Here is a 17,894-nt window from a genome sequence, read left to right as displayed (position 1 = left end):
AAAATTTAATGCGGAAAACAAAAACTAACAAAGAAAAATCAGAATCTCCCCCAATAGACCACACTTAAACTACACAGTGTCCTCAATGTGTCACNAGCATAAGATCAGAAATCAGAACAGTCTACAGATCATGGACAAGTGCAATAAAAGTGGGAGAGGAGGAGAAGGGAAAAGAAAACTCCCCTGATCATGGTGGCAGTTGCCAAATTTTGGACTTTCAGGGAGATCTCTTCCACCACCGGATCCAAAAAAAAGTCTTGAGGAGGAATTGCTTCAGTCTCCAGAATTGATCAAGCAGGGGAATGTCCTCCACAGCTGGATCCAAGAAGCAATGATTGTTGATGAGTGGGTTCAGCTGGTGCCCCTTGATATTTAAGCTTTTGTGTACACTGGCACCCTTGTCTTCCACCGGGGATGTTTGTTTATCAAGCTCATGTGTACCTCCTACAATAGGGTTAGTGCATTGTGGCTCCACAGAAATAACATGCAGAGGTATAACACCCAATCTCAGTGTAACAAGCTGACCCTCAGATATAGCCTCAGAACATGAATCAAGTTCAGAAATAGAAACAATATCAATCACAGGTTCAGATTCATGTTTAATGCATGGAGAACAAACATTCAGATGCGATAACACAAAGTGGTTCTCATCATGCAAAGAGGGGGAATGAAAATCATGTTCATCAACAATATAATCATCAACATACCCATCATCAGCATAATCATCAACAACAAATTCTATATCAGGTATGTTTACCTCCACTTCCTTGAAGATTGGTAGATTGGTGACAGGTGAAAGTGGTCTACCTATCTCAAAAGTGGTGTTCATATCTGTTTGGTCCTCCAATTCTTCATCAGTCTCCTCAAGTGCAAGAGTGGGGACATAGTAGTGTGGGAAAGTAGATGGCGCAGTAGTAAGATCATGACTCTGCTCCCCATCTCCTATGTGGGTGGCACTGACATAACCTGGAAGCTGAACAATCTGGAATGATGATTCCTCTGAAACTTGAGACTGTTCCTCGGTGAGTTGAGTAGCCATCTGCCCCATCTGATCAATCAAACTCTGAATGGATGCTCTGGTCTCTTGCATGAACTCAATGTTCTGCATGGTCATCTGCCTCAATAACTCCTTCAATGTAGGCTCAGAAGTAGTGGAAGGATGAGGAGTTGCTTGGGCAGGTTGATAGGACTGCAGCTGTTGTGGTTCCTGGACAGGTGGAGAAGGCATACAAGAATTCAGAAATGGTTGATATTGTTGTGGAGCATCATACCATCCCAAGCTAGGGTCATTCCATCTAGGATCGTTACTGTGACCATACTAAGCAAGGAAGAATTTATCCAAGAACATATGCTTAAGATATTCCCAAGAAGTCATGGATCCTGGAGGAAGACCATAAAGTCAATCCCTTGCTGCTCCTTGTAGTGAATGCAGAAATGCCCTTAAAAACATGTGATCATCAGGGACATGAGGAGGTTTCATTGAAGAGGAAATGGTGTAGAACTCCTCCAAATGTCTGTGAGGGCATTCACTTGCAAAACCATGAAACTTAGGCAACAAATGTGTTAGTCTAAAGGTGAGAACGAAATGAACATCATCCTCATGAAGTGAAACTGGCTCCGAAAGAGCACTCTCATGAGTGGGAGGGTGAGTCATATTTTTCTCAGCACAGAAATCAGCAGAGTATACATCATAATCATAGGCACTGACAGAATAAGCATTATTCACAGAATCAAAATAGGTAGACATGTAGAAAAGGGGGGGGGGGAAGAAGAATGGAATGAAAATATACAACTAAAGCTATCTAAATGAAACACAAAATGACGAACACACAAAACAGAACATCACCCTCACAACATTTACGTTAATTTTCCTTTTCTTTTACTGGAGAGAAAAGCATGGTGTATTTCTTCGTTCAATTTAAGTTAGCCGCCACACCTTTTTTTTTTATTTCTTTCTAGCTTTCTTTGAAGTTATTTTTACACGGTTTGCTAAATAGGAGATGTTGATTTATTTTGGAGCAAAGCTGGAATTTTCTTTAAATTTTGTCGCACGTTACATTACAATTTGATTGAGAGCATTATTAGTTGATGATTCATTTCTCTTTGCTTTAAAAGAATGAATTGCACGGTGATTCACCTCTGATTTACGCTCATCATTTTCTTGCTTCCAAAAGCGTGGTGTTTTTCTTTTATTTTTTTTTTGGCTTTAGGAAAAGTGGTGTTTTTCTTTTTAAGTGTTGATTTTGTGATTAATAGCATTTTATTTCTTTAGCTTAAGTGTTGTGTCAGGATAACATGCCAAATGTTTCTTTATTATCTGCTGCATTTTAATTAGTTTACTAATCTTATTTAAGAGACCGTTTAGTTTCAATGTAGAACCGTTCAGTCATCTGTAGGACCATTCGGTCTTCATGCTTTGTTTAGTTATTTTAATGTTTTCGATTATGTTTGGTTGTATTTAATTTCTAGTTTTACTTTAATTTTATTTTCCTTGCAAGAACACCTTCAAACCCCCCCCCCTTTCGTGTCTGACCTAATTCTCGAACCACATTTGGTCCTTGAGAGACGACCTAGAAGTCATTTCCTAGCTATACTGCATTTCTCATATGCAATCAAATTTGTATGGGCTACGACAACCCATCAGGGGACAACAACAAAGGGAGAATTCTTGGAAAAGGAGATATTGGAAGTAAAGACACCTTGATGATCAAAGACGTACTGTATGTAGAAGGACTAAGGCACAATTTAATTAGCATTAGTCAACTATGCGACAAAGGACTCAAGGTAACCTTTGAACAGAATTCTTACACCATTTTCGAAAATGATTCTTCTGAAGTTGCACTAAAAGGAATTAGACATAATAATATTTATTTAATTGATTTAGAAAATGCATCAAATAAAAATATTTCATGTCTAGTTGTCAAAGAAGAAAATCCATGGTTGTGGCATAAGCGTGCGGCTCATATTCTTATGCAACAATTAAATAAACTCATTTCTAGAGATTTAGTAATTGGTCTACCAAAATTAAAGTTTGTAAACGACAAGTTGTGTGATGCATGTCAACAGGGTAAACAAGTTAAAACCTCTTTTCAATCAAAAAATATTGTTTCTACTTTGAAACCCTTAGAACTCCTACACATGGATTTATTTGGTCCTTCAAGGATAAAAAGCTTTGGTGGAAATTATTATGCTTTGGTTATTGTAGAAGATTTCTCAAAATATACTTGGACCTTATTTCTTACTCTTAAAAATGAAGCCTTCAAAGAATTTAAAAAATTTGTTGTTTTAGTTCAAAATGAAAAGGATCTAAAAATAAAAACTATTAGAAATGACCATGGTGGTGAATTTCAAAATGAATTATTTGAAAATTTTTGTGAAGAACATGGTATTTCTCATAACTTTTCTGCACCTAGAACTCCCCAGCAAAATGGAGTTGTAGAAAGAAAGAACAGATCCTTAGAGGAACTTGCTCGTACTATGTTAAATGAAAATAATGTTCCTAAACAATTTTGGGCTGATGCTGTGAGTACTGCTTGCTATGTTTTTTATATAGAATGCTTATTCGACCTATTTTGAAACGTACTCCAAATGAACTTTTTAAAAATAGAAAACCAAATTTCTCTCATTTAAAAATTTTTGGATGCAAATGTTATGTTTTAAACAATGGAAAACAAAATTTAGGAAAATTTGATTCCAAAGCTGATGAAGGTATTTTTCTTGGATATTCTTTAACAAGCAAAGCATATCGAATTTTTAATCGAAAAACTTTCACAATAGAAGAATATGTACATGTTGCTTTTGATGAAATTGTGGACCTTGAGGTAAAACCTCTTGAGTCAGAAGAATCTGATGCAAGTAGTAGCGAAAATTTATTAAAGACACCAACTGAAGAAAAAGATGTCAATCCTCAGGATGAAGAGTTAAGCACAATATGGTAACAACCCAGAGGATTATCATTAGACAATACTATTGGAGACATCACTAAAGGGGTAAGCACAAGAATCAATGTAATAAATTTTTGCTTGAATGTTGCTTTTCTATCACAGATGGAACCGAAAAACATCAAAGAAGCCCTTCAAGATGAACAGTGATTTATTGCAATGCAAGAAGAACTCAACCAGTTTGAAAGAAATCAAGTCTGGGAACTAATTCCCAGAAAAGACACTCATCAAGTAATTGGAACAAAGTGGGTGTTTAGAAACAAACTGGATGAAGAAGGGAATATCACCAAGAATAAAGCTATTCTTGTTGCACAAGGATACAATCAAGAAGAAGGTATAGATTATGACGAGACATATGCTCTGGTTGCCAGGTTAGAGGCAAAACGCCTACTTCTTGCCTATGCATCTATAATGAAGTTTAAACTATTTCAAATGGATGTTAAAAAGTGCTTTTCTAAATGGGTATATCAAAGAAGATGTTTATGTTGAACAATCACATTTATAAATTAAAGAAGGCACTTTATGGTTTAAAACAAGCACTTAGATCTTGGTACGAAAGACTTAGCAATTTTCTAATAGAAAATGATTTCAACAGAGGAAAAATTGATTCAACATTGTTTATCAAAAGAGAAGGAAAACATTTTCTGATTATTCAAGTATATGTTGATGATATCATATTTGGATCTTCTGACAAAACTCTTTGCGAGAATTTTGCTAAGACCATGCAGGGTGAATTCGAAATGTCAATGATGGGAGAGCTTACATACTTCCTCAAGCTTCAAATCAAGCAGAAGGAGGAAGGTACATTCATCTCTCAAACTAAATATTGCAAAGACATCCTTAAAAAGTTTGAGATGGACAAATCTAAAGAAGCATCTACTCCCATGGGAACATCATGTTACTTGGACAAAGATGAGTCAGGTAAAGAGGTAAATCAAACCAAATACAGAGGTATGATTGGTTCTTTATTATATCTTACTGCTAGTAGACCTGATATTTTGCAAAGTGTTTGTGTGTGTGCTAGGTATCAATCTAGTCCTAGGGAATCTCATCTTACTACAGTTAAGCGTATTTTAAAATATCTTAAGGGAACAACATCTTTTGGCTTATGGTATCCTTCAGGAGCTGAACCTAGTCTTATAGGATTCTCAGATGCTGATTATGGAGGTTGTAAGATATATAGAAAAAGCACTAGTGGAACCTTTCATTTTCTAGGTAGCTCTCTAGTTTCCTGGCACTCTAAGAAACAAGCCTGTGTAGCCCTGTCAACCACTGAAGCTGAATACATTGCTACGGGTAGTTGTTGTGCACAAATCTTATGGATGAAACAACAATTAGAAGACTATGATATTCATCTAGATCACATTCCGCTTAAGTGTGATAATACTAGTGCCATAAATCTTACAAAAAATCCAATCATGCATTCTAGAACCAAGCATATTGAAATTGGGCATCACTTCCTTAGAGATCATGTGCAAAAAAGGGATTGTGAAATAGAATTCATTGACTCTAAGCATCAATTAACAGATATTTTTACCAAGCCATTACCTAAGGATAGATTTTTTGAGTTTAGAAGGGACATAGGGATACTAGAAATTGTCTAATATGTGTTTTCTAGCTTAACTATGCATGTCACTCAAGAACGTATTTAATCTGCTTGTAAATCGATTAAAAGCGCTACTACACTTATTCATTGAAATTACGAATGGATTAATTGATTAATCCAAGTTTTAATCAATTATCTAATCGATTAAAATCCACTTTAATCGATTAAATGCGCTCCAGACTGTTTTTTTCGAAATTTTGCGCTGCATTGATTGTTCTAGCCGTTGCCAACGTCTCTAAACGGCTATAAACGGCCATTTCTTCAAAATCTGAACGTTGGGGGGCCTCCTTGGTCCTATTTATACCCCATTTGGTTCCTACTTTCCATAATCAAACCATTCTTAAGCTCTTTTTCATTTGCTTACCTTTCTCAACCTCCTACCTACAAGTATTCCCCTTCCTTGTCTCACTATATGGTTGCTCCAAGAAGTAGAAGGAGAAGAAGAAGTGAAGTGTCGGAAAGTAGCACTCGCCAACGTGATGCTTCCATTGAAGGGTGGATATCAGATGAACAAGATCAACAATCTTTTTCCCAATTTTGGAAGGAAAGGAAGATGTTAAAACAAAAGTTCATTGATCTAGCATGGTACACCTCATACAACTTCTCATTTCCCAATCTTATAATTGAACAAGGGGTTCAACATATAATGGAACTCCGCGGAAGGTACTATCCCGATCTTGTTCGTGTATTTTATTTCAATTTAAAAGTTCGTGATGGGATTTTTCAAACAAGGGTCAAAGATGTAGACATTGTCTTAGACAATGATATTTGGATAAATGTGGCAAAAGTGCCTGTATTAGAAAATTCGCAGATTGTTCCCAATGACTTTGCCAATTTCAACAAAATACTGGTGTATTAGTCGTTCCTCCGCAATCCTCGTCAACACAACGCCTGTCTTTTCCTTGCTGGAGGACTAAAGATGGAAGAACGTCTTTTGCACTACCTAATCGTGTTGCTCCTATGTCCTATAGGGTCTAACCATGCACAGTGCTCTGAGACTGATCTCATCATCATGTACGGGATACTTCAGAGCATTCCACTCAACTGGCCTCATCTACTTCGAACCATCATGTTCAAAGCCAAAAGGTTAGATGTTGCGCCGCTCCCATACCCTCTCCTTGTCTCCCAGATATGTGAATATAAAGGAGTAGATGTCTCCAATGAACACTATGAGACTCTACTTTCGGGCCATAAAATTGGAGATAATTCCCTTCGACAAATGGGATTCATCAAACAAGGGAACTCCTACGTTCACCCTGAGGATGTTGCTCGTGGTCAGGCAAATGACGATGAAGATGCAGATATCCACATGCTTGAACCCACTAATGTTGCTGGACCATCTCACGTAAATGAAGAATATAGTCTAGAGAGTCTTTCTAGACAAATGTCTGAGATGGCTAGACTTCAACATGAGATGATGGCTATCCAAAATACTCGCCATGAGGAGATATGCACTCATCTCAAGAGCCTTGATGAAAGGATATCAGGATTAGAAAGGCGTTTTGATAGTGATGATAGTGATGTGTTATAGACTTGCCTTGTGCGTTTTATTGTATTCCTTGCAATTTTAAAAAATTAAATAATATTGTGTGTTTTATTTGTTTGTTTATCTTCTTAAATTATGCATACATTCTTGTATTAAGGGGGAGTCATAACTTAATAAGTATTAATTCATACAACTTTTCTCTTATGATAAAAAAAGGGGGAGAAAATAGTTTAAAGATCCTTTTATTTTCTAATGCTCTCTTCCTTTATGAGTTGTGTTTGTTTCAGATTATTAAAAAGCTTTAAACTTAGAGATAGTTTTTTATCATCATCAAAAAGGGGGAGAATGTTAGCAAAAAATTAAAGACGAAGTTTTGATGATATACAGAATTGCACAACACATGATCCAAGAAGACAAATTGAAGATCTCTTATTATTGAAAGCTTTTGTAATAATCATAGTTGATGTGTTAGTGCTCAAATATGTAATAGGGTTTGATTCATGTACTCTATATATGATTAATTGCTGTTTAGAATCAAACACAAGCTGTTTTAATTGATTAAACCTAGTTTTAATCGATTAAAACGAGGCTAGCACGAAAACTCAAATGGCTCTAGAATAATCGATTAACACTAGCTTTAATCAACTAGTTAATCGATTAAAATCAGGAATAATCGATTAACACTAGCCGTTGGAGGTTTCAGGTTTAAAAAACCTAGCCGTTGTACTCATTTTAATCGATTAATACTAATATTAATCGATTAAATGCGTTAAATGGCCAGTTTTCAAAGAATGGAAGAGTAGTGGCCTGAGTCTATAAATTGGCTCACTTTTTCCTTCAAAAACAACTCTTCCCTTGTGCTTGAAACATCTGAAATCATTGAGAACATTGTGTTTGCGCTGAAGCTAAAGAAACTCTTGTCTGCAAAGCTGTGAAGTGCTACTACGGTGACAGAGGAATAGCTTGTTCATCCTTGGTGCGTTTGAGGAAGTGTTTGGAAGAGAATCATCCTTCGTGAAGTATTGGAAGGAGGTGTTCATCCTTTGTGAAGACTCAAAGGAGGTGTAAGTTCATCTCTTGTGGTTTCAAGAGAGGTGGTATTCTAAACTCTTACAAGTTAATTTTCTGCGTGATTATTAATTGTAATTGTTTTGTGTTTAGTGAAAAAGGTTTATCTTGTTTTTGAGATAAGGACTGGACGTAGGATCTTTGTGATCTGAACCAGGATAAAATCATCTGTGCAATTTTTCTCTCTTCCTTACTCTATTTATTTCAGTGTAATTATCGGCTTAGTAAGTGAATTTGAGAAAAATACTAAAAGGCACGAAAAAGTCATATAACCAATTCACCCCCTCTTGGTTTGTTATTCCATGCTAATAATTTTGTTGCAGCGATTCTAACATTAACGATATCAAAAGATGAAGCCAGAAACTAAGATAAAAATTTGTAAATAAATAACGAACGAAAGCCGAAAAGTAACTATTCCATTCAAACAATGGGGATACAAGTAAAAATCACAATATAAAACGGGCGGTAGGGTAAACAAACCAAGTGCATGTTTACCCTCCGCCCGGCAAAATAATCTAACTACATTCCAAAAAAGTACCCCCAACGTACACCAAAATATCATAAAATTAATCCTATTTCTAGGCACCCTCCCTCGCAACGTCGTTCGCGCCCTCCGCCGCATTGCCAACCCCTTCCTCAATGGCAACCTCTGTGACGGCCGGTAAGCCAACGTACGTTAACACCCCGTCGTACACATCCTTCTCCAGATCAAACCCAAGGTCCAGAGGTTTCTCTACCTTGAGAAGTACTTAAGCCTGTCGAAGGGCCTTGTAAAACCCTTCCTCATGCTCGGCCACCATGCTGGAGTTAAGCTCAACTATCTTCTCCCAGGTTGCCTTCAAATCTAGGCGGACGGCATTGAGGTCGGTCTGCAGTTTGACGGTCCCTTCCTGAAGTCTTTTTTCAATCTCCCACTGAACAATGGTTGCCTCCTTCAGCTGCTTGCACTCCTCGGTCAGCTCAGAGTTCGTAGTGCGCACGCCCTGCAGCAAGTCGGTCGTCTCTTTCAACTTTGCGGAAGTTTTGGAAAGTTCTTTTCTAGTTTCGGCCGATCGCTTGCCCTCTTCTTCCCTCGCCTTGCGGAGGATCTCCAATTCCAATTCGAGGACCTTTACCTTCTCTTGCTCCTTCAGAAGGGCAACCTTTACTTCCCCTGACCCTCAAACGTCCCCGAGCTCTCAAAGGAACCCCATCATGGAGGCAGTACGGCTTGACATCTCAAAAATAGCGTCCAGCAAAGCTGGACCAGTTATGGACTCCAAGATGGAACGCTGAACCGGACCCATGTGAAAGTCCATGCGCCGACGCACGCTGTAATCAGTGCTAAAAACTCCGCCCAGAAGTAGAACGGACGGGTCGCTTCCTTAACGGTTCTTTTTCGATGTCGACTTATCCCCTTCTTTACGAGACCTACGCCGCTTACGAGACAGGGCGAATGCGCCGGCAGAGGCTAATTGAGAGGTCGCCTCAGTAAGAGGTTGAAAGCTTCCAGCAGGAACGATTATGGGGTTGGAGGAGCCTTCCCCGACTAAGGCTTGGGAGCTCCCCGAGAGATTTGTTTTCTCCTTAACAGGTACACCCTCTGGGACCGGCCCACCCGACAGAGGACGGACTGCAGCGACGGTTACTCGATCGGCAGGTGGCGGGCGTCTCGGGGGAGGGGGGGAATGCCACCACTTTTGGCAACCGAAGGAGCGGCGGAAGACCTTCTCTTAACGATAAAAAGTTGGATTGATGGGGAATCGGGGCGGCCATGATATCTGAAAAAAAAAACAACAACTTCAGTTAAGTCCTCACCATAATAATAAATTGCAAATCGAACTAATACCATACCGAGTGCCCTCCGGCTACAGTCCTCAAAAGGTAGGCAGTCAACAAAGTTGCGAACGGGGAGGCGGCGTGGAAGAGTGTCGATGACGTCAATCACGCAAAGATCGGAAATGTCTAAATCATAATTGATATAAGCCTTCATCCTCGTCGGGTTCTTCATCCAATAGAAAGGAAAAAGAGGAGACCCATTCTCGTCAAAGAAATCACGATGCTCGGCCTCATTAATAACCACTTTAAAATATTGGTCTATGAAACTTTTATAAGACTCGGAATATGGCTTGAGTAGAGTCTGGTCTGTCACTGAAGTTAGAGAAACCCACCCTCCCTTCAGGGGCGGACGGACGTCGAAGTAATATAGAAAAGAGGGAACAGTAGGTGCTACACCCGCTGCCAAACACATTACACCAAATGCTTGGACCACTGCCCAAGCATTTGGATGAAGTTGAGTAGGTGCTACGTTTAAGGCGCGCAGCACCCCCATTTGAAAATCCGTAAATGGGATTCGAATATGCAACTGGTCAAAAAAGGTTGCATACACGAAGAAAAAATCCGACTCGCTGGAGGCTTTCCCATGGCACACACGCTCATTTTCACGACCAACCGCTAGATGTATCAACCGGGCGTCGACTTCGTCTCTTACCAAATATGATCGGTCAACAAAATCTCCGAGGCTCGTGTGCGAAAGGGTAGATACTTAGGTATTTATGTCGAATCCAGCCCAATCATAACCTGTCACCAACAGTAAACCGCTGACCGGAACAAGGGTAACTGGATCGATCCTCACCCCACCTTGCAGTAAAAAAAGGGGGACCTCGTAGAAAATCCGACCCGCAACCAGAGGAGGAGTCCAAGAACCATCATCGCCTCCACCGGCATTTGGAGCAACCTCTGTAGCGGGGGGCCCTCTGAAGAAGAAACGTCGTCGAAAGCCGAGTCAGTGGAAGAAGAACCCGCGTAATGACTGCCATCATCTCCACTGCCACCACCCATGCCACCACCGCCGCCGCGACCTGAAGACTCCAAAGAAGACTCAATGGGAACATATTCCATTTTTATTACTTGAGGGAAAACAAATTAGAAGCAGGAAGAGGTTGAAGATGATGATCAACACTCCCAAGCACCCCTATTTATAGAAAATTTTTGAAACGACAGAACTCATCCCCGCCATCCAAAAAATGCCATCAACAACGACTCAGATCGAGCGACGTTGCGGTTACCCAACACAAACAACCTCAGAAAAAACGCCACATGTTCTTTCCCGCCCAAAACGTTCTCGAAGAATCCGAAGCAACAACCCCTTAAACCGCTTGGTATCCCGTGCAAACCCTACGGTAATGTAATTACCTAGGGCTTGGGGGCCTGTGTACCATATGGACCGGACGGAACACGAGGGAAGGCTAAACAGGATCGCAGCGTGAACATAAGCCGACCAGAACGGACAATCAGTTTAACGAAAAATAACCAAGTCTTATAAAACTATATACCCACTATTCCCTATACCTCGCCACTACTCCGAGAACTAGACGTAGCAGACGGTCCTGCTGACATACGACGACCGTGACGGTAAGGGTTTTGACGAATATCTGCATGATTATCATAAGCCGATTTGTCCATAATACCGACCGTCCGGAGCGGACGGTCGGCTAGGCAGAAAACTATAATTAATGTCGCATTATGGAATAAACACAATTAGCGAGGAGGGCCCCCAGATTGGGCCGCAATTGAGAATCAACTAATCATAGGCCCATGACAGACACTATAAATACCAGTCAACAGGTGAAAGGTGGTTGGTTACATTGAATGCTCATTTACTCTTACTAGACACTTTCACTACAAGAAAATTGCAAGTTATCTACGAATATTTATATACAGATTTTAATCCGTATATAAAATAGATATATTTATCAAAATTTATCAATAATCGTGGTCATCATTTCAAGTTCTCTCAAAGGATGAACCCTAAGAGGGTTTCTTCTCCTTCATTGCCGCACCTTCTCCAGAGATATATGAACCCTTTCGAGCTCTCACTGATATACAAAGCCTCGCTCACTCTAAGTTCAGCGCCTCCCCTTGCCTCCACTCTCATTCACTCTCAGCTTAGTCCCTTCTCACCATCACTCTCCATCGCCGGCAGTCCATGCCACTGTCTCGCCATGAGTCCCTTTCGTAATCACTCCCTTTGGCTCTCATTCGCTCTCGCTTGCTTCTGTCCATAAGTCCCCCTCGGCGTCACTCCATCTGGTAATAGCTTCTCTCATGGTTCATTCATAAAACCGTAAAATTGGAAGATCAGAAAACCCTAATTTAAGATATTTTCGGTGAAATGTTTTTTTTTTTTTTTTCTCATTATGTTTTTGTTGGAGTTTTCTTTAAAACCGTGGAAAATAGGGTAATGTGAGTAAAGCCCATGAAAAATTTACTCACTCACACTCGTCAATGGTGAGGCTTAGGACGGGCATTGATTCGGCGTTCTGGGACCTCAATGTGGCCTCGCCGTAGTGCCACGACGGTTGGGCCAAGTCCGTTCCCGGAGACCCTTTTCCGGTGGAAGCCTCCGTTGCCAGCAAAGTGCTCCGCCCCCAGCAATTTTCCTTCCTCTAAAAGGAGCTCCCTTTTCCCATTGTCGCTCCCTTGCTCTCTCCCACTTTCCCCCAAGGGTTTGGACTCCTTCGGTCTCTAGGACCTTCTCCTCAAACTCTCCTCTTCTCGTTGGTACCTAACTTTTTCACTCTCAAACAACTTGCTTTCGCTACTCTTTTGTGATTTTGACAGTTCTTGTGATTTGGTTGATGTTGATGGAAAATGGGGTCTCCAGCTTTTGATTGACAGTTCTTGTTATTGATATGTTAAGGTTATATTCGTTGGGGAACTTTTTATTTGGAAAAGTCTTTTATCTGGCATGTTCCAGAATTTCATTTGCGTGCATTGATTTCCAATTACCTGGTTGTTGTATCAAGAGTATGATACGGGGGAACATGGTGAAAACCTTGTGAGTTTACGGGTCAAAGTTTGGTGGCCAAGGATCATGAGTAAGTACTTGGCATGTCTTGAAATTTTCATATGTTGTCACTGTCAGTGTAAATTGTTTTAAGAAGCAGCAAGAAAGTGGTTCATATGGTTTTACATTTCCTTTTAAATTTAATATGTACTTTGGATTGCAACTTAAGGAGTTTTAGCTGCATTCCTTACTACATGTCCTTCGGTCACCAGTAACTTTGCATTGGTAGACTCATGTGAAGCAAGAGTTTCAAATNAATTNNGGCATGGATTTTGTGTTTGTTTGGTCAATTCTACATTAGTTCCATTATATCTTTATTCGAGTCTAAAATCACTTCATTGTCTCTTTTTCAATCAATTAAATTTCTACTCCCAATAAACAAATTAGTTTCTTCTCCAAGGGTTTGCTTATCAAATTTTGATCCTACAACTGCATTATTGACGACAGACTTACCTTGAACCAGTTTAAGTTTATCAACAATTGGTGGTTTCACTTGGCTAATAATTTTCATTTTCTGATGAGGAGCTTTTGCGCTTGACTGCATCTCACTGCGAATTTTCTCCAAGTCATCATCAATCATATATATTAGCATCAAAAGTCTTTTGTTTCCTTAGCATTTGACATGTAGTATATATAACTATAATGTATCTAATTTGATTCATGTTACATAACTAGTTGGTTTTGATACAGGAAAAACTAGAAATAGTTAAGAAGGATTGTGAAGCAATTAGTGCTGTCAAAGGATTTGTAAGACCATATTCTCTTGTAAGTTATGAAAAATTTCAAGAATAAAGCTTTTGAAGATTACTTTAACTTTAATTTGTTTTTTTTTTTTGCTTTTGAATATTGCAAGTGCATGAATCATCTGATATTGGGTTGCTCTGTTTACATCAATGCTTAATGGTCCTGTTAAGTTTTTTTTATTATAACCACTTATTAGTTATGAACCTGTTTGGAACAATGCAAATATCTTTATTATAACCATTCTTTAAGGTAATATGGACTCTTCTAATTTTCATCATAATAAATAAATTTAGACAAAATTTAAATTAATATAAATAGATAAGTTTATGTCCTGTTGCTAGATACAAAATAAATTGTAGAAAACTAAACAATATCAATGCATATTTTTCAAAACACTGAAAAAATGATTCTTGGTAGCATTGTCAATGTTGGAAACATGTCATTTTTTTTCTGCCTCTTTATACCTACTTTTTGGATGATTAAGTAATAAATCTTTATAATAATGCAGAAAACTGTTGCTTAACAGTTAGGTGATTTGCAAAAATAATCTTGATATGTGACTCCAAGTTATGCATATTTTATAGAACACTCAAAGCCTAAATACAAAGTTCTTTAGCTAGCAGGTTAGTTTGTTTGATGATTGATAATGTGGGGTAAATAGCTATGCTTATTTTTCATTTGTAAGACGTAATCGTCTTGTACTATGAATCATACTTTTAGATCATTATATCATTTGATGGAGTTGGAGGAGTTATTCTGCAATTAAATTCCAGGACCTTAAATTATACTCCAATATCTAAATGAATTTCCAAAACTTAGTACATTTGTTTAATAGAGGAATCTAATACACTGGCATACATTATTAAAAAAACATTTAGAATAAATGTTAATTAACAAGTTTATGAATTTAAACACACTTTACTGTTGGAATACAAAGACATAAACACTGCATGCAACAATGATGATTACATGTGAATAAAATATGAAGGAAATTCTGAGATGCAGGGACAAACTAATATTGAAGTTATTAGTATGAAATGAGAAAAAAAGGGACTATTCATCTTTTACCTGGTGAGAATTTAGACTTATTAAATATAGTTTTAATTAAAATTGGTATGCAAAAGAACCATTGTGTTGATTATAATCCCAACTAGGTTGAGTTATAGGCAATCCCAGTTAATGGAAGTTACACGCAGGGGTAATGTTCATTGAACTTAATATTTTGTTAGCTTTTGATCATGTCATTTCATCATGTCCCAGCATGAAATATTTATTTTTGGGTTCTTGCAGTTTAGTAGAATTGTTTAGGTTTTTGAGAANCCAAACCCAAATAAATGTTTTAGACCTATCCAAGGTTATTTTTGGGTTCTTGCAATTTAGTAGAATTATAAAACTGCCTTTTTTAATCTATAGTGAATTTTATTTGATTGGAAATTGTTATTCTCAAAGGATGAAAGCTTCTTAGTCATAATTTCAGTTGTTTAATCTGAATTTTACTAAGTTATTCAAACTTTAATCTGAAATTCAAAAATTTCTTTTAATCTTTTACATCTTAAAAGTATTTTAAAAAGAAAAACCCTAATGAATAGGTATGTTTAACTTGTGCTTGAATAGATGTTGTAGGGGAGTGGTGGAATGCTAATGTTGTTGATGTGAGAACGAAGCAGAGGAAACTGGTCTTGGTCCAGTTGATTCAGATGCCTACACCATTAACGGCTTGCCCAGTGATTCTTACCATTGCTCTCAAAATTGTAAGTCAATTATTCACCATAATTTGGAAATCACATATAGCTCATACTATATAATCAATCGACACATATAATTCAAATTCTCATAATTAAATAAAACTTACATAAATTTATATTTAGCATATATATATATATATATATATATATATATATATATATATATATATATATATATATATATATATATATATATATATATATATATATATATNTATATATATATATATATATATATATATATATATATATATATATATATATATATATATATATATATATATATATATATATATATATATATACTAATAAAAAGTGCATAAAATTTCAGTGAGTTTGACATGTTATGAAAAGTAACCTAAGTTTTGAAGACTTTGAAATGTTATCTTATTTGGTAGCTATAATTTCTATTGTCTTTCATTTTTTTTTGGTTGCTTTATGTATTTTCATTAAACGTAATATTTTTTGTTATTGTTTGGAATAAAGGCTTCAATTGTTTTTCTTTTAAAGTTAGAAATGTCTAGTGCGTGTATATGTTTGTATATATATTGATGAATTTTCCTTTAAAATATTTAGATACAGTGGAGTGCAATCTTTTTTCATCTTCTGAAGAAAGACAACCACAGGTTGATACTGCATCTTCTAATGCTGAAATTAATCTTTTTTTTTATTTGAACTTAGAATACAGATGTTCACTTCAATACTTAAGTATTTGTGGTTTGATCACTTATATATTTGCATATTGAAAGATTTGGTCTTTAAGAGGCTGAATGAGCTTAAAGAATTTTACAGAGGAGTTCAAATGGATTTCGATAGTGAATCTGCAAGACAGATCTTGACTTGTCTCATTGAATGTGGTATAAAACATGTTCTATTATCTCCTTTATATAGTTTTTAAAAATATCTTTCTTTATATAATTTTCATGGTTGGTTACGTGACAATTTGATTGAGTTTTGGAAACATACATCTGTTATTGAATCCTTGTTTAACGACTTAAGACTTTTGGTCATCTACGACATGGGTAGGACATGGTTTAATCCATTCTTTAAGCCTAGAAGTTCTTTTTGTGTGGGATAGTTGGATAACCACAGTTAATTGGAAAATACAATTAAAGTTATTAGGAGAGGTATTGTGTTTTGAAAAGTTAATTGATTTTTTCTAACCTTAGTTGTTCCAAACAGTGTCAATCATTGGCATTATATACAATATATGCTTGTTATTTTGTTATTTATATGCTTGGTAAATTCAATGATTATTTTGTTATTTCATAACTTTATATTGTTTTCTTTGAACCTTGTAGTCTTGTTCTTTGTTATTGTGTCACTGCTATTGTTATTTTGAATACTTGTTCATTAATTTTTCTTTCAAAACTACGTGTTGATCTTTTATTTGATCTTAATTTATTTATTTATTGATTTATTAGTTGTTTACAATTAATTTTTTTTTTCTTTTTAGGGTTCCACAGAAGGAGTTTTTGAAGGTTTTCAAGACTTATCCAGGTCTAAAGATTAGAATAAACGACTTCCATCGTCATATGAATATCTTTATGTTTCTTCTAGTTTAGTATGTTCAATATTACTACTAGAACTGAATTATTGAAGATATTAGTTTGATTAATTTTATTGTATGCATATATATTTATTGTGGTGTATGTTTTCACCATTTCTTATTATTATAGTCATTTCTGATATGTGCAAGCTATTATTGGTTTAAGTTAGTTTATGGATCACAAAAGGAATAGAAAATTAGGATAATTTTTTTTTTTTTATAAAATCATAAAGTTATATATGGATTTTTCCGTATATAATTATATTTTTAATTATATACAAATTTTACATACGGATTTTTCCATATGTAATTACGTTTTTAATTATATACGGATTTTATATACGGATTTTGCCGTATGTAAGTATATACAGAAAAATCCGTATGTAAATTATATACGGATTATCCGTATGTAAATTATATACGGATTATCCGTATGTAAAATTAGCTACGACAGTATTATATACGGATTTTTGTCCGTATGTAATCCGTATATAACCAAATATTATATACGGATTTTGGGCTTTATATACGGATTTCGACCGTAGATAATGACGTCGGAGTGCCTTTAGCAGGTACCCAGCCAATTTGGACAAAAACAAGCGGCGTTGGTGCAGTTACACAGAGTAGAAGAGTGGTCGGACGTCCAGAACAAAGTGTGAAGGAAGAGGTGAACTAAAGTCTAACCGGAACATTGAGCAGAAGAGTGACCGGACNTGAAGGAAGAGGTGAACTAAAGTCTAACCGGAACATTGAGCAGAAGAGTGACCGGACGTCCAGAACAAAGTGTGAAGGAAGAGGTGAACTAAAGTCTAACCGGAACAAAGTATAAAGTTAAATTAAAAATTAGCAATTAAGGTTTCATTAATTACTTTACAATTCTTTTCTTTGTGTTCTTAAATTCCTTTAGCAAATAAAACTGTTCTTACA

At 36.7% G+C, this 17,894-nt stretch overlaps 1 long non-coding RNA gene across 7 annotated transcripts; it reads left to right on the top strand.

Annotated features, from left to right (window-relative positions):
• The first annotated feature begins 11,876 nt into the window (after positions 1–11,876).
• Positions 11,877–17,894, top strand: LOC106754570. 7 transcript variants are annotated; one of them, XR_002666942.1, is made up of 7 exons: positions 11,877–12,643; positions 13,620–13,694; positions 15,288–15,424; positions 15,995–16,044; positions 16,875–16,918; positions 17,540–17,634; positions 17,693–17,894. It is a non-coding gene; the product is annotated as an uncharacterized LOC106754570 (long non-coding RNA). The 7 variants fall into 7 exon arrangements; XR_002666943.1 differs by lacking the exons at positions 17,540–17,634; positions 17,693–17,894 and having other exon boundaries at positions 11,877–12,172; positions 12,320–12,643; positions 16,875–17,109; XR_001375314.2 differs by lacking the exons at positions 17,540–17,634; positions 17,693–17,894 and adding an exon at positions 14,182–14,296 and having other exon boundaries at positions 15,297–15,424; positions 16,875–17,109.

The sequence above is a fragment of the Vigna radiata genome, unplaced genomic scaffold (genome assembly GCF_000741045.1).
Source record: "Vigna radiata var. radiata cultivar VC1973A unplaced genomic scaffold, Vradiata_ver6 scaffold_444, whole genome shotgun sequence".
Classification (NCBI taxonomy): domain Eukaryota; kingdom Viridiplantae; phylum Streptophyta; class Magnoliopsida; order Fabales; family Fabaceae; genus Vigna; species Vigna radiata.
The sequence above is the reverse complement of the archived record's forward strand: the minus strand, read 5'-3'. Positions and strand labels throughout refer to the sequence as shown.